Raw genomic sequence first — 23,891 nt, forward strand, 5'->3', positions numbered from 1 at the left:
TGCAGAGGACATGAGTTCAGTTCCCGGTACCCATGTTAGCCAGTTCGGAGCCACCTGTAACGCCAATTCCAGGTGATCCAATGGCTCTATTTCTGTGGCATCTACACATACAGACACATACCCCCAGCCCACCCACCCCCCACACAAGATTTTTTAAAAGTATGTTTTGCACTCGTTTATGGGCTCTCTATTATGATAAGCCTCTGAGACAAGGATTGCTCTCCTCCCACAGATGGGGAAATTGGGAGTGGAAAAATGGCTCGCCCACGGTCACACAGCCAGCAAAGGGCAGAGTTCAGGGGTTCCCTCCCTGCCACACCTGCCACCGTGATCCTCAGGGATGGGAAGTCACCGCGACACACAGCACACTGTCCGCTTTAGATGGCCAGCCTTCCTCTGGGCTGTTTCCGACAGGTGCATTGTGATCCTCTCGGGAGGGGGGGGGGTAGTCAGCGCCTCCTCTTTGCCACTGTGGCCAGGGCAGACAGCGGGCCTCCTTAGTACCCCTCAAATGATGATAACCTCCCTGCAAATTGACTTTCATTTCTATCAGGGGATTGGCGGTCTTGACTCAAAGGGAATGCGTCCTGGAGTGTTCTGGTTTTGTGAGAAAGACGTTCCTCTTCGGAGGACAAAAGAGGAAGAAGAAAAAGGAGGAAGCAGAGAGGGAGAAGAGCTCAGCTGTAGGTGAGGAATGTTCTAGCAGGAGTGAGAGTCAGACCCACTTTCCTCTGGCCCTGGCAGGCAGGCGGCTTCTCTGTCTCCTGTCTTGAGTCATAGGAGCCTCCGCAACTCAAACAGCCGAAATATCAAGGTGGTTGAAATACCAGCTTTTGTGAAGATTCTCATGAAATCTGTCTAACTTGTTTGAGTCTCAGTTTCCTGTCTAGAAGATGGAGATTGTAATGTCATCTTCTGCATTGGAGCAAGGGGGAATTAATAGATTAATTAACTGGTTGTAGCAAGTTGGTTTTCTGCTGAGAGGCGTTTTCAATTATATATATATAATTTATGAATATATATTCATTTATATATATATATATAAATGATCACTATATAAATTCTGATGGCTGATATTTTGTTGTATCAGTCATCATTTCAAAGATCTTAATGGTTCGCACAAGGAAGAGGACTTTGAGAAAAAGATAAAACTTGAAGTAGCAGTGGTAAGGAGGGACTCAGGGTGAGGATGTGGCCGGTATGTAAGAACAGTGGACCCAGCCTCCTTTGCTCAGGAAGTGACTCCATTTGACAAAGTCTCTGCAAAATGACTTTGGACCCAGAAACCCAGGAGACCCAAGTCTAGACTGAGACTTGAAGTCATGTGCCTATGAAGAACCATGGACGTCCATCTCCTGCTGCCCTCTGCTGGCCACAAGATGGTTCCTGCATCCCAAGAACAGGTTACAGAACACCTGGGTACCATCCTTCGCCTCTTCTTCCCCATCCCCAATGGTCCCGCTGAGGCTTGGCCTACGGCCTTCCAAGTGCCACTTTTTTCTGCAGCATATCCGAAGGTCCCCCACGTCTCCCTAAGTTCTTATAAGTCAGCAGGGATGCTGGGGTGCTCAGGATAAACCACCAATGTGTGGGCTTTCTCAGATAGCTTTTTTTTTTTTTTTTTTTTTTTTTTTTAAGGAGTAGCTGGTTTAACAAAGCCAGGCTTGGACTGCAAGCCTGTAATCCCTACATTTGGAAGACTGAGGCAGAAGGATGGCTCTCAACTTAAAGCCACTGGGTTACATAATGTGAGTTCTAGGCCAGCCTGGGCTGAAGTAAGGTCATGAGACCATGCCAATAAACACAAACCAGGTGAACTCAAGTCAGCGGGGAGTGAAATGGATACTGTGTATGTGTGAGAGCACACCCCTGAAGCTGGGAGCCAGCATCTCTGTATTTTATATGTAGAGAAATCTGGTTTTCAATTTTATCAGCAGAATAAATACCCCCTCTCATTTTTTAAAGACAATTTTAGCTGTCCTGGAACTTTCTGTGTAGACCAGGTTGGCCTTGAACTCACAGAGATCCACCCACCTCTGCCCTCTGAGTGCTGGGATTACAAGTGTGTGCCCCTATGCCCAGCGACATTCCTCCTCAAGTAGGACTCAAGCTCTCGGGGATGAGATCTTCCTATTTCATGCCAGGTAATTATGAAGGAAAACTTCAAAAAAAAGTTTCATTTTTTAGTATTAGATTTATTTTTATTTCACTTCAAAATGAAAAGCTGAAATTACTGGTTTTATAAAAAGGAAAAAAAGACTTAAGTTTCTAACTTGCAGCTCGAGGAGGCTGTACCAGTTCCAGAGTTTGAGTCAGCATTCCAGTCCCTCCTCAGGAAGAAAGGTCCCGAGAAGGGTACACGCTAGTCCTTTAAATGTAAGACTTAGTAAGTTATATCTCACTGAGTAGGACTTGGGCATGATTCACGGTAAGGCATGTTGAAAGTTTTTATTCTCAGGCAGCCATGTGTACTTCTAACATTTGGCATTTTATTGCTGAAGAGTGGGCAGACAGATTTTGGGGTGAGTGGCATTTTGCAGGCCTATTGTTGAGACTATGAGAAGCATTTAGTTTCATGTAGGATCAGGCTGAAAATGGGCTCTTGCGTTCTCTTCTGCCCTTGTGGAAGTACTGCTGGACCTGGAGGTAGAGTCAAGGCTTTTTGAGGGACAATTAGCTGCTGCTGGGTCCCTTCCTGCTCTAACTTCACATTACAGTCGGTATTGAAATGTTTTCCAGTGCCTCGTGGAGTGAAGCGTGGTCCCCGGTGCAGCAGCGTTCAGAGATGAGTCTGATTGGATCATGGTGGCTCTGACCTCATCAGTGGGCTAGTCCGTTGAGGGATTCATGGCTGAATGGACTAATAGAAATATAGAAACTGTAAGAGGTAGGGCCTAGTTGGAGGGGGGGTGACTGGGATTAACTCTTAAAGGGTATATCTTGTCCCTGGCCCCTTGGTCATGGTCACACTCACTCTCTGCTTCCTGGCCGTCCCAAAGTGAGCAACTTTCATCTGCCATTCTCCTCTACAGTTCCCAAAGCAACAGGGCAAGAACTATGAACTGAATGAATCTATGAAACCACGCGTCCCAATCAATCTCTCCTCATTTAAGTTGATTTTCTCAAGTATTTTTTTTACACAGTGGCAGAAAGCCGATTAGCATACATTATGACTTTGTATAGCACTATCTTGCCATCATGAATTAAGCAGTCCAACAGGAGAGTGGGTGTACCGCAGTCTAAAGTTTTCATTTTTGTGACTTGAGTTACATGCCGTCAACTGTATAAGTCCAAAGATATGACGTGGTGTTACCGGACAGAGAACCAAGCTGGAACCGACCTGAAAATTTCCTCCCGGATGGCTAGCTTTCATAGCGCCAGAAGGTGCCATGCTGGCTGCTGGAGGAGAAAAGTCACCCGTGGTATTATCCAGCGACGAACTGTGGATGCTGCAACACTGACCTGCCAGGCAAGGTACGCCCACTGAGGCAACGGTGGCATGCGGGTCAAAGGGGTCAGGCAACCACTTTCTGATTGGGTTCCAGGCCTGCTCCCCAGGAGGGAATTCATACATGACACTGTAAACACTGTAAATCTGGCCCAAAGCCTGTGACTACGGAGATTATAGACCCCACGGTGGGGGGGGGGGACGGGACGGATGGACGGACTTGTGACTGTTGCTTTGCCAAATGTTGTCCAACTGCCTTCAAAACGTTTACGTTTACTTTCAAAGATTAGTGCTGCTCCCAGTCCTGACCAGAGGAACCTCTTCTGCAGCGGGCAGCATTTCATGCAGAGGCTCATGACTAGAGAAAGTGCTGGGGATAAGCGACTTTGGGATGCTCAGCCTCAAACAGGACGCCTGTATCAATCCCTCTAAGGTTTCCACTAAGGGTGGAAGGCATACCAGCACTGGAGGGGGGGCGGGGATGCCATGTAATGTCTTCTGGGCGTCATACAGCCATTGCATCCAGAAATTCACTGCCGTTGTGGTTATCTGCAGAAAATCAAGCCAACCGTATCCAGCAGGCAGCAATAATTGGACTAATGGCTTCAAAAATTAAAAAGGGAAGGAGAAAACATGGGAGTGGAAGGGAGGGAAGTGTTGGGTTACCTGAGGGGATGGGAGTGGGAGAGGAGAGATATGGGCAATATAATTGTGTACATATAAAAAACTGCCAAGAATAAATAAAAGATGAAAAGCATACTAAATAAAATAATTAGCGATAAAGAGTTCATAAATTTCAAATAGACATTGTTCTTAGTAGCATAATAAAATGTTGTGCTGCCCTGACACCCAGGAGGGGAATCACGTGTGTCCAGTGTATCCCTGCTGTCTGTGCTCCCTGACCACACGTCAGAGAGGAGCCACCCCAGCCGTCAGATCCACTGTCCCAGTACCACGGTGCATGCACTGAAGTACCTCAGATACAGTGATGCTAATCTCATCCCGTAGGCATTGTATCATCTCACATCGCTGGAAGAAGAGTGAATACAAAATACATTCAGGAAGCTGGCCTTGAAGGCTCACCCCTATAATCTCAATACCCAGGAGGCTGCGACAGGGGGATCATTCTGAGTTGAGGCTGTAGGGTGAAACCTTGTCACAGAATGACAAGAGCTGTCTTTTTTTTTTTTCCAGAAAGAAACCACACTTATATAACTTTTATTGAGATACGTTGTTACAAACTGTTCTATTTTTTTATTGCTAATTTCTTTCATACTTGATTATAAATTACTCTTTTACAAAAATACTTGTATTTATCATTTTAATTATGTGTGTATGCATGGGTATGTGCACGTGTATGCAGAGGAGGGCATCACATGCCCTGGTGCTAGAGTTACAGGCAATGGTGAACCTGTATGTGGGTGCTGGGAACCGGGTTCCCTGGAAGAACTATTCATGTTTCCGTGTTCCACTGGAGGTCTTGAGGTATCCCCCACAGGTAGGAGGGATGCTGTTTCTTCTCCTCCTGGGTATGTTAAAGGCTGTGAATACTTAAGGACAGATGAAGGATTTCAGCTTAGCATCTTCAGTAACACTCATTACCTTCCTGCAGGCGATGGCTAGACACGGTCCTTGGCCAGGACATCCTCTTTGTTTTATCACAGGCCTTTGGAAACGGACAGTGTGGAGCAACTGATGAAACCCTCAGGGTTGCAGAGACTCTGTTTATATCCGGTGGTGGCGGCTGTGATCAACTATCTCAAACCACGGCGGCAGGAAGCATCTGCAGCCAGTTGATAAGGAGGGCACCGGCCGTGAGCCTGGTAATCTCGAGGAACTGGGGAGCCCAAGGCACCTGGGTCAACCACACAGCCAGGGAGCCTTTGAGAACTCTTTTCGGTTGCGCGGTTACTCAGACTTGCTGTGCTTAGGGAAACGCCTCCTTTGCCACCAAGGGAGAAAAGCTTTACCTGCCTGATGTGGCCCAGCTTCCTGGAACACAACCCCTGGCCCCAGCAGCTGGACTTTTAAGAAATGGCTAGGCCGGAAGGAGAAAAAAAAAACAGCCATCCTGTCTGCTTCTTGAAGCCGGAGCATGGACCTGGTTGCCATGGCTACGAGATGCTGCTTTTGTGTTCCCCCTCTGGCTTCTTCGTTTTCTTAGACGCCATCTCCCATGATGGATCGACAGCGTTTCACAACACACACACCTTTCAAAGCCTCACTTCATCTCGGTTGGGACTGGCCCACACGCCTCCTCAACCCCACTTCCTTAGACTCTAAACGCCTCACCAAGCCTGTCCTGATTCTTTCTGGACACAAGCACCGAGAAACCGGGCAGCCAGTCCAGGGCCTGTTGACTGAAGAGGCAGCATGGACCTTGGACCCAGAGGGCGACAGCGCCAGGCAGCGACGGGCTGTGCCATGACCTGGCCATGTGGCCCTAAGAAGGTCACTGAGAGGCTGCTTCAGTTGTCTGATCTGGAAAGTGGGAGCAATAGTAATCGGGAGGTTAAATTTTTAAAAATACATGGAGTATAAGACACCAGCATCCGAGTTTGAGGCCAGCCTGGGCTACACGGCAACACTCTGTCTCAAATCGTGAAAAGCTGGAGATATGGTGCCGTGGTGGCTTAGGGTTCAATCCACGTCACTGTCAAACAATTTGTCCCGGCCAGTTTTATGTCAGCTTGACATAAACTGCAGTCATCTGAAAGGAGGGAGCCTCCATTGAGAAAATGCTCCCCTAAGATCCATCTGTATGGCATTTTGTGATTGACGGGGGAGAGTCCGGCCCATTATGGAAAAGAGCAGGCGGAGTAAGCCGGGGAGGGTGGGGGAAGAGCAGACCAGTAAGCAGCACCCCTTCCATGGCCGCTGCATCAGCTCCTGCCTCCAGGTTCTGATGGTTGTGAATTGCTTTCGATACGTCATGGGGGATGGCGTCTAAGGAAAAGAAGAAGCCAGAGGGGGAACACACAGTCAAAACAGAAAGTGGAGTAACCGGGAATAGACGAAATGCCGCCCACCTGACCAGTGGCCCTGGGGGAGCTCACGGAGTGTCCGACAGTGCCTTGAATACCCCACCTGTATGAACCCACCCGATTATTCTGTGCAGTCCGGCAACAGTACCCCCAGCATCCTCCGTGTATAGATGGGGGAGTGAGGCAAGCTACTTCAGGTAACTTGCTAAGGCCACACCACCATGAGCCGCAAGAGCTGGGTTCTAATCCAGCTAGTGGGGCCAGCGGGAGTCTGTGCTCTGGGTCACTGCTCTCTGTGGCTCTAATTTGCCACTGACCAGAGAGGGCTTGCAGCTCTCTCTTCCTTGGTTCCTGAGGCTCGCTGCACAGGCCTGGCCCTCAAGCAGATTCAGGAATTGAACCAGCCACATATACACAAGCACTGTGTGGCCCCACCCCCCACCCCTTACGGCCTCTCCATGAGAGATTTCCAGCATGACCTTTCTCATCTCCAAAGGCAGCAGGCTAATGCTTCCAGGGAGTTCTCCGAAAACTAGAGCTAAAACATGAGCCCTTCGTTTGGGTAGCCGGCAAAGGATCGAAGCTTTAGAACAATTTAAAGCAAGGATTCAAAAGCCATCGTAAGGGGCTTACCAGCCAAATATGGCACAAATTTGGGCACCAAAGCACTCGGCGACAACAGTGGATTATGAACGGCTACAGTAGAAGAGCCGGCGTGTGCAGGCTGACTGCAGTAGTTAAAGGGGATGGGAGGAATCCAGATTACAGTAGGGTGTGGAGTGCTAATTGGCAAATGGCTGGGATTGAGAACCCACCATCTGCAATCATCTGAATGAAAACCAGCTCAGGCAGGGCTCAGCTGTTGCTAAGTCTGAGCAGACTTCTGTTCACGGTGGTGACGGAACCTAGGGCCAGTGCACCACTGAGCTACAGCCTAGTCTCCTGTGTGTTGTGTGGTCCCGAGAATGATCTACGGTAGCCGTATGTTAGTTGTTTTTTTTTCTTTTTTAAAAAAAATTTAGATTTATTTTTATCGTGTGTGTGTGTGTGTGTGTGTGTGTGTGTGTGTGTGTGTGTGTGTGTGTGCCATGTGTATGAGGGTCTCCGAGGAGGCCACAGAGGGTGTTGGGGTTTCCGGGAGCTGGAATCACAGGTGGTTGTGAGCTGTCTGATGTGGGTGCTGGAAGGGGCAGGGTCCTCTGGAAGAGCCGAGAGTGAGCTCTCTCTCCAGCCCCACGGTTTTGAATGAACGAGTTTATTAAGTTTACAACAAGCCAACGTATCGGAATAAATAGGCAGTAGCAGATGGGTAGAGAGCAGCACATTATCAAATAAGCTTCCAGCGGAAGCCAACTGAAGAACCCTTCTCAAGGCAGCCGGCTGGAGTTCCCTATTGAGGGTTCCAGGCAGTGCAGAGAGTCCTCTCCCTCCACTGAGGCCATGGAGAACAAGGAGCAGCGGACAGAGATGACATCACCCAGCCCCGCACTCACAACATCCACCTGAAACAAACTGGGGAAGTTGAGGCAGTCATCTCGAGTTCCCATGGGCCAGCGTCCCCTGTTGAACTTGAAGCTTTGCCTTTCCACTACAGGGGCTTTTGTATCATGAGGGAGACAACAGGAAGTTCTTTTGGAAACAGTTCACCTTCAAGCTGTTCCCCAGGACACCATGCATTCACTTTTGAACCCCCCCCCCACAGAGGTAGAGGCCTATCCTATCTCATCCTCAGATAAGGGAGTACAATGTGCCTGAAATGGGGAAGGCCAATCCCACTTCCAGAGCCTGCTTCTTAGTGAACTAAAAAAAAAAAAAAAAAAGACAATTTATTAATATACATTACACCCTACTAAGTGGAAAATTGTGTGCATATGTGTGTGCACATGTGCTTGTGAGTGTGTGTGAGTGTGTGTGAGTGTGTGTGAGTGTGTGTGTGTGTGTGTGTGTGATGTGTATGAGGGTCTCCGATTCTTGCTGCACAATCATGAGGACTTGAGTTTGATTTCCAGACACCATGCAGGAACGGTAGTGTGCTCTTGTAAGCCCAGTGCTAGGGAGGTAGAGACAGGCCGTCCAGCCTAGCCCACTTGATAACTTAGTAAGAAACTGTTAGCCATTTTTTTTATCGCTGTGAGGAGACACCATGACCATGGCAACTCTTACCAAAGAAAGCATTTAATTGGGGCTGGCTTACAGTTCCAGAAATTCAGTCCATTGTCATCATGGTGGGAAGCATGGCAGCACTCAGGCAGACGTGGTGCTGGAGAAGGAGCTGAGAGTTCTATATCCAGATCCACAGGCAGCAGGAAGAGAGTGAGACACTGAGCCTGGCATGAGCATCTGAGACTTCAAAGCCCATCCCCCGTGACACCTTCCTCCAACAATGCCACACCTACTCTAACAAGGCCACATCTCCTAGTCCCTCTCAAGTAGTGCCACTCCTTGATGACCAAGCATTCAAATATAGGAGCCTGGGGGTGGGGGTGGGGGTCATTCTTATTTAAACTGCCACAGAAACCCTGTCTCAAAAAACTTACCAAGGCTGAGCTGTGGCCTCGACACACATGCACACATACATGCACATGGACTTGCATACACACACACACACACACACACACACACACACACACACACACGAGAGAGAGAGAGAGAGAGAGAGAGAGAGAGAGAGAGAGAGAGAGAGAGAGAGAATTAGTATTCTCCAAAATTCTAGAATCAGCAAAGTATAAAGAAAGACGGTAGAGGATGCTTCAAATCAAAGGACACGAAAGTCACGGCAACTGAATACTGCACTAGACCCTGATCTCAGACTCGATTCTGTACCAAAAAACGGTCAAATGACACCCAGGCCACCAACAGGGTGATTGGAGATCCGGAAAGAACAGGTGACGGGTAGCTGCTCTATCAATCTTCCATCTAGGGAGGCTGGTGACTGCCCTAGGGTTACGCAAGAGAGCAGAACTGTTCTTAGAAAACACACACCGAGCGAATTATGGGCAAAGGCCCGGGACACAGACCAGCCAGAGAGATAGCTGGTGAGTCGGCAGACAAACACATAAATAGACAGGTGGGTGGGTGGACGCCCAGACAGAGAGGCGGGCAGATAGCAGATGAGGGAACTGGGAACTGCCTTTGTTCCTTTAAATCCGAATTCCACTTCTGTGCATTGAACGAACCACAAATCAAAACACTGAGGGGAAAAAAACCTTTGTCTTTTCTGACACCGACATTTTTGGAGACCCCTAATCTTTCCCTGTTTTACACTGCACACATACCAGGCCCTTCCTTCTCTTGTCAGAACTTCCTAAAGAACCCGGAGTGGTGGCGATATGCACAGCGTTTACATTATAGGAGGTGTTGTAAGGCATCTGGAGCTGACACTGTGTGGGGGATTGGTGTACATTATAGTCCTTCTACCGTGTAATATCAGAGGCTGGCACAGCCTTGGATTTTGACACACATGGCGGCCCTGGAATCGGTCCCTGCAGATACGGAGGACAACTGCTTGGGTGGATGTGTGGCGATGGGGCAGGCGTACTCTTACTATTCTTTTTTTTTTTTTTTGGTATTTCGAGACAGGGTTTCTCTGTGTAGCTTTGCGCCTTTCCTGGAACTCACTTGGTGGCCCAGGCTGGCCTTGAACTCACAGAGATCCGCCTGCCTCTGCCTCTGCCTCCCAGGTGCTGGGATTAAAGGCGTGTGCCACCAATGCCCGGCCCTCTTACTATTCTTATTCTTGCTGTTGTTCTTAACTTGTGAATTTTCTCCAAACAACAGTGCTTAAGGAATTCGACCGCCCAAGAGCCCCCCCGACCCCTGCTGCTGGGATGTGAAGAGTGTGGAGGGTAAAGGTCAGGGAACACAGTGAGGCTGTCACAAAACAGTGTAGGCCAAGGACGATAATGGCCTAGACCAGGTGACAAGAAATCAGACAGGAAGTCGTGGGGTTCTGTGGATGTCCTGCAGATAAGCTGATGGGACTTGTTCATGAATTCCACATGGATCCCAAGGAATGAGTGAGGAGACACCGTGCGGCGTCCAGTCTCTGCCCGGGTGCCTGGAGTTGGTACTAGCCCAAATGGAGAAGAGGTAGGAGGGGCAGGTCGGTGGATGATTGAGAGACAGGATTTGCACAGGGGCCTGATGAATTGGACTCATGGAATACGGTGTCTAATTTAATTAAGCTAACGCTCGTAACATGTATAATTAGCTTTAAAAGATTCCTGCAGAGCAACCACAAATCAACGATATACTTAATGCTTGCACCAGAAGATTACTGCTTTTGTGGATGGGACTCTGAGTGTGATTTAGAACACTCGTCTTCCACTTGAATTTACATCTTTGGGATGTAAATTCTTCCAATGATAACAACCCATGGACTCCATGGCTGAAATACACTTAACTGAGGTTCAAACTCCAGAACAATTATAATAAGTCTTATTTTTATTTAAAAATTAAAATTTTAACCCATTAAGTGCAATTAGTGCTGCCCAAATGGGCATGGAAACCTGCTGGTGGCCACCCTCACCCCAAGGAGGCCTGACTCTCCCTCTCTCAGAGCCATTGACTGCTAATAGTTCCTGAGCTGGGTCTGGGGACTCAGTTGCTCCTCCCTCTTTTTTTTTTTTTTTTTTTGTTTTTTTTGTTTTTTGAGACAGGGTTTCTCTGTGTAGCTTTGCGCCTTTCCTGGGACTCACTTGGTAGCCCAGGCTGGCCTCGAACTCACAGAGATCCGCCTGGCTCTGCCTCCCGAGTGCTGGGTTTAAGGCGTGTGCCGCCGCCGCCGCCGCCGCCACCACCACCACCACCCAGCCCTCCTCCCTCATTTTTAACTGGCTTGATTTTGTGTGTGTCTTGGGCGGGCGTCACAGCTGCTGTTCACGTGTTCGACAGCGTGTCCTTCCTAGAGGACAGCATCTCACAGCACTCCTCTCCATCCTCCAGCTCTTCCGTTCTTTCTGATCCCCATTTCTTTGCTGTCCCCTGAGTCTGAGCAGAGGTGGGAGTGAGGTTTTGATAGAGACGGCCTATCACAGAGACTGCCTATCACAGAGACGGCCTATCACAGAGTCTAGTCAATCAAGCTGTTTGTCCTTAAAAAGCCCAAATCACTACTGCTATTCTTATTATTGTATTTTATGTGATGTATTATCATGTACAGAAGAAATAAGTGATTTCAATGTAATCCATTTTATCTTTTTTTTTTGTTTGTTTGTTTTTCCAGACAGGGTTTCTCTGTATAGTTTTGGTGCCTGTTCTGGATCTTGCTCTGTAGACCAGGCTGGCCTCAAAATCACAGAGGTCCGCCTGGCTCTGCCTCCTGAGTGCTGGGATTAAAGGTACGTGCCACCACCGCCCGGCCTCCATTTTATCTTTAATTCCGTTCATTAAGATGTTTTTTTTTGGGGGGGTTGTTGTTTTGAAACACGATTTTCTTCTGCAGCCCAAGGTAGTCTGGAACTCACAATTTTCTTGCTTTCAGATTCCAAAGTGCTGAGATACAGGAAAATTCTACCATGACTGGTTATTGTGTCTATTTTTGTGCATTTTCTGTGATGCAGATAATATATTTATAAAATTATAGATGGATATAATTTACAAATTAAAAAAAAAACACATGCCTGGAAGTATTTGCTGAAAATTTAAATTGAGAATATGGAGAAAGACTCTTTTGAGAATCCCACAACTTGTGTGCATGTGTGTGTGTGTGTGTGTGTGTGTGAATCTCTTCTTGAACACCATTCTCTGATAACTCATGGGCTTGAATCTATGTTTAAAAAAACCTCTCCTTAATAAACTTCAACTCTCAACTCTGCTTTAAAAAAAAATACAGCTAGGTCAGAAAAATATTATTGACCTCTAGGTTGGACCACAATACTAACTTTAGCAGGTAGGGCTATTTGTTAGCTTTGCCACACTCTGTTCCTCCAGCAACGGAGGACCAATGTAAAACCATCTCCACAGGTCTAACCCGCTCACGAAAGTGGATCTCCCACCGCTAGAGGTCCGTCTGGAACAAATAAGCGATGGAAATCATCCGATGGAAGGTTCTAGCACTTCTCTTTGGAAAGATGTCTGAGATAGAGCAAGTGAAATAAACACAAGATGGAGCCAGGTATATCATCAAACAAAGGACACGAGCCTGCTTCTACAATCACAGAAGACCTGGGGCGGCTGTGGCCACCTCCAGGGAGCTGTGTGAGCCAGGGGAAGAGGGGGACTTACTTTTTAATGCACTGTTGAAACATCTTTTTAAAAATCTTACACCTGAGGCTGGAGAGAGGGTAAAGTGCTTGTTAGGCAAATGCGAGGACCCGGGTCTGGGTCTCCAGAAACCGCACAGCCTGGGGAATAGTATCCCAGCATGCATCTGTAACCCCAATGATGGGAGATGGAGACTGGAGAATGCCGGGAAACTTGCAGGCCAGCTAGCTTGATGTCCGTAGAAGGAATCCCTGTCTCAAAACTCCATGAATTGGGCGGACCGACACCTGAGGTTCTCCCCTGATCTTCACACACACGTTATAACACACAAGTCCTTGTACTCACATATATGAACTCAGGCTAGGGAGACAGCTCATCAGGTAAAAGCGCTTGCTGCCACGCCTGATGATCTGAGGTCGATCCCCAGGCCTACGTGGTGAAAGGAGAGACATTCTCCCAAAGCACATACATAAATGAGCAAATGCAAGAGGAATCTCACTCTTACACATAAGTAGCAGGTGAAGATAAGCATGGAAGACCAGACACACAGCCCAGTGGTAGAGAGAGCCCTTGCCTGGTGAGTTTGATGTGTGGTTTTATCCTCAGCGCTCCTCCCACTCAGAACAGTCACCAGCACATAATAGTTTAATTTTTTTACATATTGTTCAGGTTCTCTGAAACTTGGGCGTGGTAGCACACACCTGAACTCGCCATCTTCCTGCCCCAGCCTCGGGAGATCAAAGACCAGTTGAGTCTACACAGTAAAACCATCTCCAAAAACGACGACGACGACGACAAAATTTGTATTAAAATGACTGTGACAGCTCTTCAAATGGTAATAGATTGGAAATAACCACAACATCTAGCGTTCAGAGATCAGTCAAGCAAATAAAGAAAAACGACTTGCTTTATAGATGTAGATTTTAGAAAACACTGGGAAAATTTTGTCAGCTGGGTAAATTCAATATTAATCTTAATGTAGATGCCAGAATCATTCTCAATGATGTTCAAAATTTGGAGGAAGAAAAATATCTCATGCCGGGCGGTGGTGGCGCACGCCTTTAATCCCAACACTCTGGAGGCAGAGCCAGGCGGATCTCTGTGAGTTCGAGGCCAGCCTGGACTACCAAGTGAGCTCCAGGAAAGGCGCAAAGCTACGCAGAGAAACCCTGTCTCGAAAAACCAAAAAAAAAAAAAAATCTCCAGGCTGGCAAGACGGTTCAGAGGGCTCAGAGGCACTGGGAAAGGCGTGAGGAGATAAGCGACTCTGCCGATGTGTCCCTCACCTCCGTATGCCAGTGGTGGCGCATTCAGTCTCTCCCCACCTCCACCGTACCGCACAAGTAGTAAGTGAGGAAAGACGTGTTTAAAAGAAAATAGCCCTCGAGGGCTGCAACGGCTCGGCAGTTCAGAGCGCTTGCTGCTCTGGCAGAGTATCGGGGTTTGGTTTCCAGCACCCCCATGATGGCTCACATCTGTCTACAACTCGCTTACGGGCATCCAACTTCCTCTTTTGGCCTCTGAGGGCACCAGGAACACATTGGTTCCTGGTGCCCATATATATATATATGCATGTAGGCAAAACACACACACACATAAAAAAAATAAGAAAACTCAAAATAAAGAGAAAACTATCCCTACGAGACATTGTCTGTCTCTGATAATGAGGTTATAGGAGACTTTTTTTTTTGTGCCTTCCAGACCTTTCTTCAGTATTCATATTCTTTTCATTTTTTTTTTTTTTTCTGGAATAGGCATGCATTATTTTGTGATGTGGAAGGAAAAAAAAAAGCAGTAAAACACAGAGGAAACCATGCCATGCATGGCTGGCCTGAGTCATGAGCTGAATTCTCATGTTTAAATTAGTTTCAGAAACAAGAAGTGGTTTCCAGGCAACGGGCTTGGGAAATCATGGTCATTGCCATTGTTGCTACAGTGTGAGTGTGCGCGTCTGTGAGAAACTGTAAGAGATAAACGCTTGTGCAAGCAGACTCTCGCTGAGGAGAAACAAGTTTTGCCACCCAGTTTTGATCACGGGGACTTGAGTTACTGTGACCCTAGAGGCAGGCAGGAGCCAGAGATTTTTTTTTTTTTTTTTTTTTTTTTAACTAATGAATGACTGAGTTAATGAGGATTGCCATAGTGAGTAGCATCTAAGTCATTCCAGAAGGTGTGGGAAACTGAGGGGTGAGAAGGGAGCCACAGCCAACCCCCCCCTCCCCTCCATGCACTCTGCAATGGTTTTGCTGTGAACTCAGACAGTCTGGGACTGTGCAAGACAGATTGCATCTGAAGATGTGAAAAGATTGCCTCACAGTCTCAGGAGTCATTTACTGTCATTACAGACAATCCCGGGCAGCCAAAGGGCTTTTAATCAGGAGGAAACACTGGAAACTGGAATCAGGGCAGAGAAAGCCTTGGCTCTGCTGCCTGGCTCTGGAGGAGGGGCTGAGCTGAGAGCCTCTCAGCCTCCAGGGAGATGTGTTCCTCCCCAAGTGCCTGCAGAAGGTATTGCCCAGCCCAGGGGCATATTTTGTTGACCTTGCCTCTATCTTCAACAAGAAAAGGCGTCCGAGCTCGGCCATCTTGGCGTTCTTGCTTTGCGACAGAATGTCACGGAGTTCAGGACAGCCTGGACCGCTCTCGCTCTCCGTAGCTGAGGATAGCCTTGGCTCACTTTCTTGCTTCCATGGGCATCTATGATTCACGTTCTTTCTCTTTCTCTCACTGGGTGATGCCATCTGTCATGTTAGGATGCAACACGAGGTTCTTCTCATGAGATGTGGCCGCTTAAGGTCCTAGAACTGTGAGATAGACAAACCCCCCTTCTTTGTAACTTATCCAGCCCTGAGTATTTTGTTGCGGCCAAACAAAGTAGATTTAGCAGAAGGACTAGTATTTACTGCCCTTCCTTAAGTGGGAACTCTTCAGACAGGCCCTGTTCCACGTCTGTACTCCAGGGCTTATTAGAAGCGGACCCTACACATGTTTGTGTTCATTCCCTTCTCTCTCTCTCTCTCTCTCTCTCTCTCTCTCTCTCTCTCTCTCTCTCTCTCTCTCTCCCTCTCTCTCTGTCAGTGATGGGTATCAAGCCCAGGGCCTTCCTTATTCACAGGACAAATATCTTACCACTGGGGGCCCCAGGTCCCCTGGTCTTGAGTGATACATGGAGCCTGCTACAGTTCGAATGTTCCCTAAAAGTTTATGTTGGAGGCTTGGCCCCTAGTGAGGCAGTAAAAGATGGCATAGAACATTTGAGGGTGGGGGAAGCCATCGAGTTATTTGGGTGCTTCACTTGGAAGAAATTAGGGTCACTCTTAAGGGACTCTTCAGTGTTTGTGGTAAAAGCCTAGGCCTGACTCCCAAGTCTCTTTCTGGCTTTCTGTCCAACAGTGTGGTTCCTCTCTCTGTATAATCCTTCCATGAGGTTCCCCCTAGAACCCGACAGATACTGACACATGCCCTTGAATCTCCAGAACTGGAGATCCCATAAGCTCTGCCTCCACTGACAGCCCAGCCTGGGGTCCCATGTACCCCCTCTTTTCCTAACCTCTCATCTGGAAGATGAGTCACACACACACACACACACACACACACACACACACACACACACACCCTACATGCATACACATGCACATACCCCACATGCACACCCCCCCCACATGCACACACACCCCACATGCCCACACACACACCCCAAACACACGGCTTAGTCTTAGCCTGGGAGTGTGTCTTTTTGTCTAGTCAGTCCGTAAGCACCTGGACAAGGCAAGGACTCTTTTATGAGCTCTGTGCTCCGCTTTCAAAAAATGTGTTCAGTATAAATTGAGCAACAGAGTTTTGTTTTTGTAGTCTCTTCCCATGTAGCCCAGGCTGATCTAGGACTCACGATCCCCCTGCCTCAGCCTCTTAAATGCTGGGGTTACCAACCTCTGCCACTAAGTCTGGTTTAGCCTCAGAACTTTGTCTTTTCTGCGACAAACACTTATTCCTATTAAAGAGGGTCACCACATTCCTTGATTCCCTTCGGGGCTGCGGCTTAAAGGAAGGTAAATCTGGGGTCTTCTGCCCTGGAGCTTACAGTCTGGTGCACATGTTGACTTGGCTGTTTTCCTGGGTTTGGATCAAGGGTGGAGCCCAGATTCATTTAGCTTCTTCCATTCTGACTGGAACCTGCCAGCTCCAGGGCCAGAGGAGGATCTGCTCTGACAAGCTGGGACACCGATGGGAACAAGTAGCTGCTGTCTCTGTCGGGGCCTTTACTTATGGTGGGCCTGGCCTCTCAAGGCTGCCCTTAGGGAGCCATGTCCCCCACAGATACAAGTGCAACAAAGTCTAAGTCCCAAGGGGCAGCTGCTGTGTCCCACATGGTGGACACAGGGTAGCCCTCCCTGCTCAGGGGAGGCCAGCCAAGACCGCTTGAGGAAGTCTTGTGGGAGAGGCTCTGCTGGCACTCCGGAAGACCCCGGCAGGCCTGGCTGAAGCCATGATTGTCCTGTATTTCACGAGTGTTTATTGGGTATCTCTTGTATCCCAGTCCTGGAGCTACGGAGACAAACAGCGTTTGAAGTGGGTCAGCGTGGGTCAGGGGAGAGAAGCCAGGGAACAACCGGATGGAAGAAGAGGACAGGAATTCTAGATGGAGGTACCAGAAACTTAAAGAACGTAGGGATTGGAGGGGGGGGAATTGTGCCTGGGGAGGTGGGAAAAGATGTCCTCCAGTAAGTGATTTTCAAAATGAGTCCTGAAAGAGAATGACTCAGCTACTGAGCAAAGAAAGGGTTGGTATTCTTGGTCAAGAGGCCAGGCCCACCATAAGTAAAGACCAATATATATATATATATATATATATATATTCAACATGGAGGCATGAAAGAGGGCAGCAGGACCCTCTTGTTAGAAAGTCCATGTTGGATAGCAGGGGTGAATCCCTGGAATGAAGACAAGGTAAAAGCAGGACTTTATATGTTGTGTTTTCAAATAGAGAATCTTGCCCCATGAGAGTGTGGGAACAGAGAAGGATTCCAGGTGGGAAATGGGCTGTAACACAGATGTCAAATCAAAAGATAATTTATTTTTCCGAACAAAACAGGGCAGTTTTACACTTGAACTCAGAGTGTTTGTGACAGCCTGCCCCAGGCTTGCGCAAACTCAAACCAGATAAAAACCCATGAATGGAGAGGGGAGGTGGGTCCTGAGAACTAGGAGCCATTGGCAATCCATAGCTCCTGGGAGAGGGAGAGTCAGGTTTTTTTAAAACCTACCCCTGGTAGGTTCACTGTGTTTCAGTGGATGACCTTACATCTAAGAGTATTTTTGCAGTGTAAATTGGACTTGATGGGTTAAAAAAAAAAAAAAAAAAAAAAAGGACATAAAGTTGTGTGTGTAGGGAAGAGAGGGTTGGATCTGGAAGGAGTTGGGAAAGACGTAGTGAATATGATCAAAATACATTGCACACAAAGAATGCATTTTTTTGAAATGAGGGATGAAAAAGACAACACAAAAAATAGTGGGTAATATTAGAACCATAAGAGAGCTCAAAAGAGAGCAGGGGGAGTGAGCAGAGAAAGCAACAACCGGGGTGGACGGGATCAAAAGTGTCCCCTGCGTGTATCAAATTGTCAGAATGAACCCGCTTACTCCGTATAGTTAGTGTGAGTGTCTACGGTCCGAATGTCCCCACGGACTCATGTGTTTGAATACCTGGTCTGCAGCTGGTGACGTTGTTTGGGAGGCAGGTTTTGCTGGTGTGTGATACCTGACTCCTTCCCGTCTTAGGCTCTCTCCTGCCATATTAGAAATGCTGCCCCGCCCACCCACTGCCACAGAGCCTGAGCCTCCCCGCCAATGGTGGACTTTACTCTCCAAAACCAGGAACCAAAGTAAACCTTTCTCGAGTTGACTCAGGCACTTTGTCACACACTGGGAAGGGTAACTAATAGATGGGCTAACGACAATCACAACCACCACCACCACAACAACAACCACCACCACAGGAGATGGCCTTTGCAAAAGCAGAAATTTGCCTCACAGTTCCCAATAACGTCTGAACCAACCAGAGTCCTTGTGACTAGAGCAGCTGGTCAGATGGCATTCTCACTGTCGTACAGTGTTGGAAACGGACCAGCCTATCACTCCTGAGCTGCTGGACAACACCCCCCAGGATGGATGTTCTGGACGTCCTTGTCCTGATAGAACTGCAAAACTTCCCTTCCCCTTCTGAAAGATGTCATTGCCTCAGACAGAGAGGTTGAAAGGATAAACGCCACTGGTGGGTCGGCGGGCACAGCAGGAAAGTCACCGGCCAAAGTTAGCAGAGTTAGAAAGAGCTTTATTAGAAAGAAACTAGGCCTGGAGGGACAGAAAGATGGCAGGAGCAGAGCAGAGAGGAAACAGAAAGAGGAGCGCAGAGAGAGAACGTGGGGGTCCGTGTGCGGCTTTTTAAGGCGGAGATCGCGTGCCCACGCCCCCCTGATGATGTAAGACGTTAGACAAGGAAGATTGAGAGCAGGATCCTAACAGAGGTTGCCTTCTAAGACCTGGACGTGGCTGTCCTTGGGGGCTCCCCACCAAGAAGGGAAGGCACGGGGAAGGCCTACTGAACGCAAGTGTGAAAGCCTTCAAAGCTCAGGGTGCAGCCTTGGAGAAATTTGCCAAGACATCAGTCAAGGTCATTGCAGCGGGAAACCCAGCCAAGACCAACTGTCCAATGGCCTCCAAGTCAGGCCCACCGATCCCCAAGAGAGCTTCAGCTGCCTGACTCGCTTGGACCACTGCCGGGCAAAAATCTCAGATTGCTCTAAGACACGGTGTAACCGCTGATGACGTACAGAACGCCGTCTTCTGGGGGAGAGCTTATCCACTCAGCGTCCAGATGCCAATCATGCTAAGGTGAAACTGCAAGGAAAGGAAGTCGGTGTATGAGGCCCTAAAAGATGGCGGCTGGCTCAGGGGAGAGTCCATCACGCTTGTGCAACAGCCTGGTGCTGCCGTCATCAAGACCGGAAACTGTCCGGTGCCATGTCTGCTGCGAAAGCCGTCTCTGAGACATCTGCTTTGGAATCCTAGAGCATTCCAAATGGGCGTTACCTCTGATGGCGACTCCAAAGGTGTCCCTGAGGACCTCCTACTCTACTCGTTCCCTGTCGCGATAAGTCCTGGGAGCTTGTTGAAGGCGCCCCCCCCCCCAGTAATGATTTCTCGGGTGAGAAAATGGGCCTCACTGCAAAGGAACCGGAAGAAGAAAAAGAATCTGCTTTTGAATGTCTCTCCTCTGCGTGACTAGACCACCATGTTGAGACAATACATACCCCAAAGCTGGGGAATCGGAATGTTGTCTCTGAGCCTAGTGCCAAACAGGAATAATGCTGTACTCAAATTGTGAACAGCAACGTCTTTTAAATATTACATGCTTCGTGGTTCAGATCTGTGAAAGTCAATCATGCTGTGAGTGCTGTGCTCTAAATAAAAATATATTCAAGTGAGAAAACAGCCACGGCATCGGCAACAGCGAAATGAGGGTGTGAAGGGAGGATTAGAGGAGGAAGATAATGAGAAGCTGTCAATCCCACAGTGATGTCCCCAAGGCAGGGCCACACTATCCTCATCATCGGTGAAGATGAGGACTTTGGCAGATGGGACCATAAAGTCTGGTGACATGTTGATAGGAATGTAGTGGTAAGACAGGGTGGGGATGAGACAGCCCTCAGGTTCCGGCCGGTCTGGAGGCTGGATAATGGTGACCCCATTCATGAAAATCGGGAACGTGGGGCAGGAGAAGATTGAGACTACGGTGAGTTAAATTGTGGCCATATCTCAAGTGCGGACATGGCGAGTAGAGTTATGTCGTCAGTGGTTGGCCTGTGGGAGTCGGAGTTTGGGGAAGACACTCACTGGTTTCCGGCAGAGGAAGCTTGGGTCGAGCTGCTCTCCTCACAGATATCCAATGAACATTCTTTTGAGCCACTAATTAATGATTCCAGGACACGGGGGAAACAGACCAGTGCCGCCTGAGTGTGGGTGCTCTTAGAGTGATGGGCTGATGGCTGCAGGAAAGTTCAAGCCAAATAACACTAATTTTATGGCTATAAATAAACCTGCCTCTGCAGTCGGGGTTCTTCGGTAACACAGAGAAGAGGAAACGTAGCCATGGAAACGGGAAAGAGGGCTCTGGAGAGGCCACATCATGCCCGCAGGGCGAGCATGCTAGCAAGTTCTAGCCAAGAGCAGCAGAGTGCTGGGTGGTCTGCCTGGCGGCAAAGATGCAAGGCTGATGTCTTGGGTTCAAGTGTGACCTGGGTGTGCTTAATAGGTTGTCGGATGCACCGTGAATGAATGTTTGTTGAGTGTTTTAGACACACGGTCCTGTTCAAGATCTTGATGTAAATCCCCGAATTCAGTCCTTAGAACTACCTCACCGTGTGTCTTTTATTATGAATCCCTTAGAGACAAGTGAACTGATCCTGGTAAAATGTGACACTTCTGAGATTTGAACCCAGGTAGTATACATCCAGATTCCTCTCAGGGTCTCTTAACCACTGTTATTAGGTTCACTTCCAGGGGCCTCTCACGATTGGTCCTTCAAGGAAACAGCGTGGAAACACCTGCCCCAGCTCTTCTTAGAGCTGAGAGTCCCTGTCCCGCAGAGTACAACAGAGAGCCTGAGCAGTGATGCCTTCTGCATCGGAGGTGACTGCTCATTCAACTCAACATGACTGCTTTTATGGGTTCACAGGAAGAGATGCCGCGCTCCTGGCCCTGTCCTGTGGTGTGGACGGGTTACTTACAGCTCTCCATGCCTGCTTCCTGCAACTGCCAAAACCCTAGACACTTCACACGGGCAGAAAGGTAATGCTGGAAAACTGCCCTTGCTGTCATGGAAGTCACCAAGAAAGAGTCACTAAGCACATGGCCCGGAAGCTGGCATTGGAGATTGAGGGAAGTGCATTCTAGGAAAAGGGAACTTAACTTCTGAACCAGCAGGAAATGATGTGTCCTCTACAAGACCAACACGACTTTCTCCTTAATTTATTAAGCAACTGCATTCTTCTAAGCAGTATTTTCCCACTTAAATGATGGGTCCTCTACAAGACCAACACGACTTTCTCCTTAATTTATTAAGCAACTGCATTCTTCTAAGCAGCGTTTTCCCACTTACACAGTACACATAGAACCAGTAAAGTGAAATTTAAGATTTTTTTTAATGACTTCCCCTCAAATGATTAGGCATTGAGAGGAAGCCTCAAATTCTATCTATTTAGTTAAAATCACAGCATGTGCTCATTGGATCTTAAGTGAATGAGAAACCGTAAAAGGCAGAGAGAAGATACTGCTTATCATAACTGTAGAAATAATGGTTAAAATTAGTTTTAAAAGTGCTACTGTCATTTGAAAATCATGCCATCAATCCGTCACCTTGGGGCCAGCTCTTACACTCTTCCCTTGGACACACGTCCCATCAGAACTACTAAGGGTTTCAGAGGCACGCACATAGGGAGGCCTAGGACTCAGTCCTAAGAAACCCAACATCGAGGGGCATGGACAAGGAAGATTTGCCTGAGAAGTTAGGAGGAAACCTGCAGAGAGTTTTTACTGCCATGGAAACCCAGAGAAATGGCCACACAAGGTCAGTTTCTAGCAGGTCCTCTTTGCAGGCTTATGAGGCCATTGCAAATACCCTGTGGCCAGGACCAGCCATTGCTCCTATGGTTCATTTGGAACAGAAATTCCTAAAGCAAGGACAGCGGCTTGAGCAAGCTGGAGAAGCAGAAGGAACATTGTCACTGACAATGTTTCCCAAGAGCCTTTGCAGGAAGGGTTGTCTTCGTTACTTTTCTATTGCTGTGAAGAGATGCCATGACCAAGCTAACGTGTAGAAGAAAGAATTGGACGGGGCTCATAGTTCCAGAGGGTGGTAGAGTTCAGGACCATCATGGTAGAGAGCACAGCAGCAGGCATGGCATCGGAGCACTAGCTGAGCGCTCACGTCTTGATCCACACGCACAAGGAAGAGAAAGAGAGATACTGGCAATGGCGGGAGTCTTTTGAAACCTCAAAGTCTCCTCCGACCGACCCCCAGGGACACATCTCCTCCGACAAAGCCACTCTCCTAATCCTTCCCACGGGGTTCTATTAACTGGGGACAAAGTGTTCAAACATATGAGTCTATGGGGGCCATTCTCACTCAAACCACCTCAAGGGTGTTGACCACCGAAGGGCTTGTTTGCAGACTGAATGCAGAAAGACTTCCAGTCAGGGAAACAGTGTGAGCTGAGATAGTGTATCTCCTGGGGGCTGGATGGGATGCGAGGGAGAGGATGGCCGCCAAGCCTTGTAAACAGAGGGCTAGTGGTCAGCACGGCTTTGCTGGCATTTGTGTTCAGCCCTTTGCAAGGCATGCATTTACCAGGCAAATGGTTTGTGTAGTGTTTTCACAATTTCCCACCCTAGAGCTGGTAAGAGGATGGCTCAGTGGGTAAAGGCTTTTACCAGGCAAGCCTGGAGACCCGAGTTCAATCCCTGGAACCCACTGTTATGTAAGACAGTTTCCCAGGCTGATGTAACACACTCATGTAAGTCTGCTCACACCACAAAGGGAAACCGTGGCAGACCAAAGTACCAGCTAGTTTGGTGAACCAATGTCTTGGTGAGTCATGAGTGCTGACTGGGTTTATTTACAGGAGGTGTGGGTGAGGGTTACCTAAAGAGATGACTCCAAAAAGCAGCTGCATCACTGAAAAGCTGCAAGCCTGGACACAGCACGCTTTGCAGCCAGCTTGACAGGTCGGAGAAATCCCTCTGCAGCTTGGCTGACCAGCATCTTCTCCCCAGCAGTTGTTTACTGCCCTATAAGGCTGGGGAGGGGGTCTTCTAGAATCTTCCAAGTTCCTACTTTACCTGTCATGTGACATTTCGTTTACCTCTGGAGTCTCATGAGCCTTCCTCTCTCTTCCCAAGGGAATATTTCAGTTCAGAGGAATCTGCTAAGCTACACCTACCTTAAAGCATGCACACTACACTCTCTCTCTCTCTCTCTCTCTCTCTCTCTCTCTCTCTCTCTCTCTCTCTCTCTCTCTCTCACACACACACACACACACACACACACACACACCTAAATCCCACCCTAAAGGAGTGGTTGAGATTTAGTCCTCCAAAGCAGAGGAATAACTGCTCCTCTGAGGCTCTTCTGGAATATTCTGTTCAGTCAAACAGAATTGTACTTGGGTAGACATTGATCTGGCTGAGGATAAGGTAAG

At 48.2% G+C, this 23,891-nt stretch overlaps 1 pseudogene; it reads left to right on the plus strand.

Moving 5' to 3' along the window:
• The first annotated feature begins 6,387 nt into the window (after positions 1-6,387).
• On the plus strand, positions 6,388-19,917 carry LOC114702038 (annotated as a pseudogene).
• Positions 19,918-23,891: the final 3,974 nt, after the last annotated feature.

Source organism: Peromyscus leucopus, chromosome 10 (genome assembly GCF_004664715.2).
Source record: "Peromyscus leucopus breed LL Stock chromosome 10, UCI_PerLeu_2.1, whole genome shotgun sequence".
Taxonomy (NCBI): domain Eukaryota; kingdom Metazoa; phylum Chordata; class Mammalia; order Rodentia; family Cricetidae; genus Peromyscus; species Peromyscus leucopus.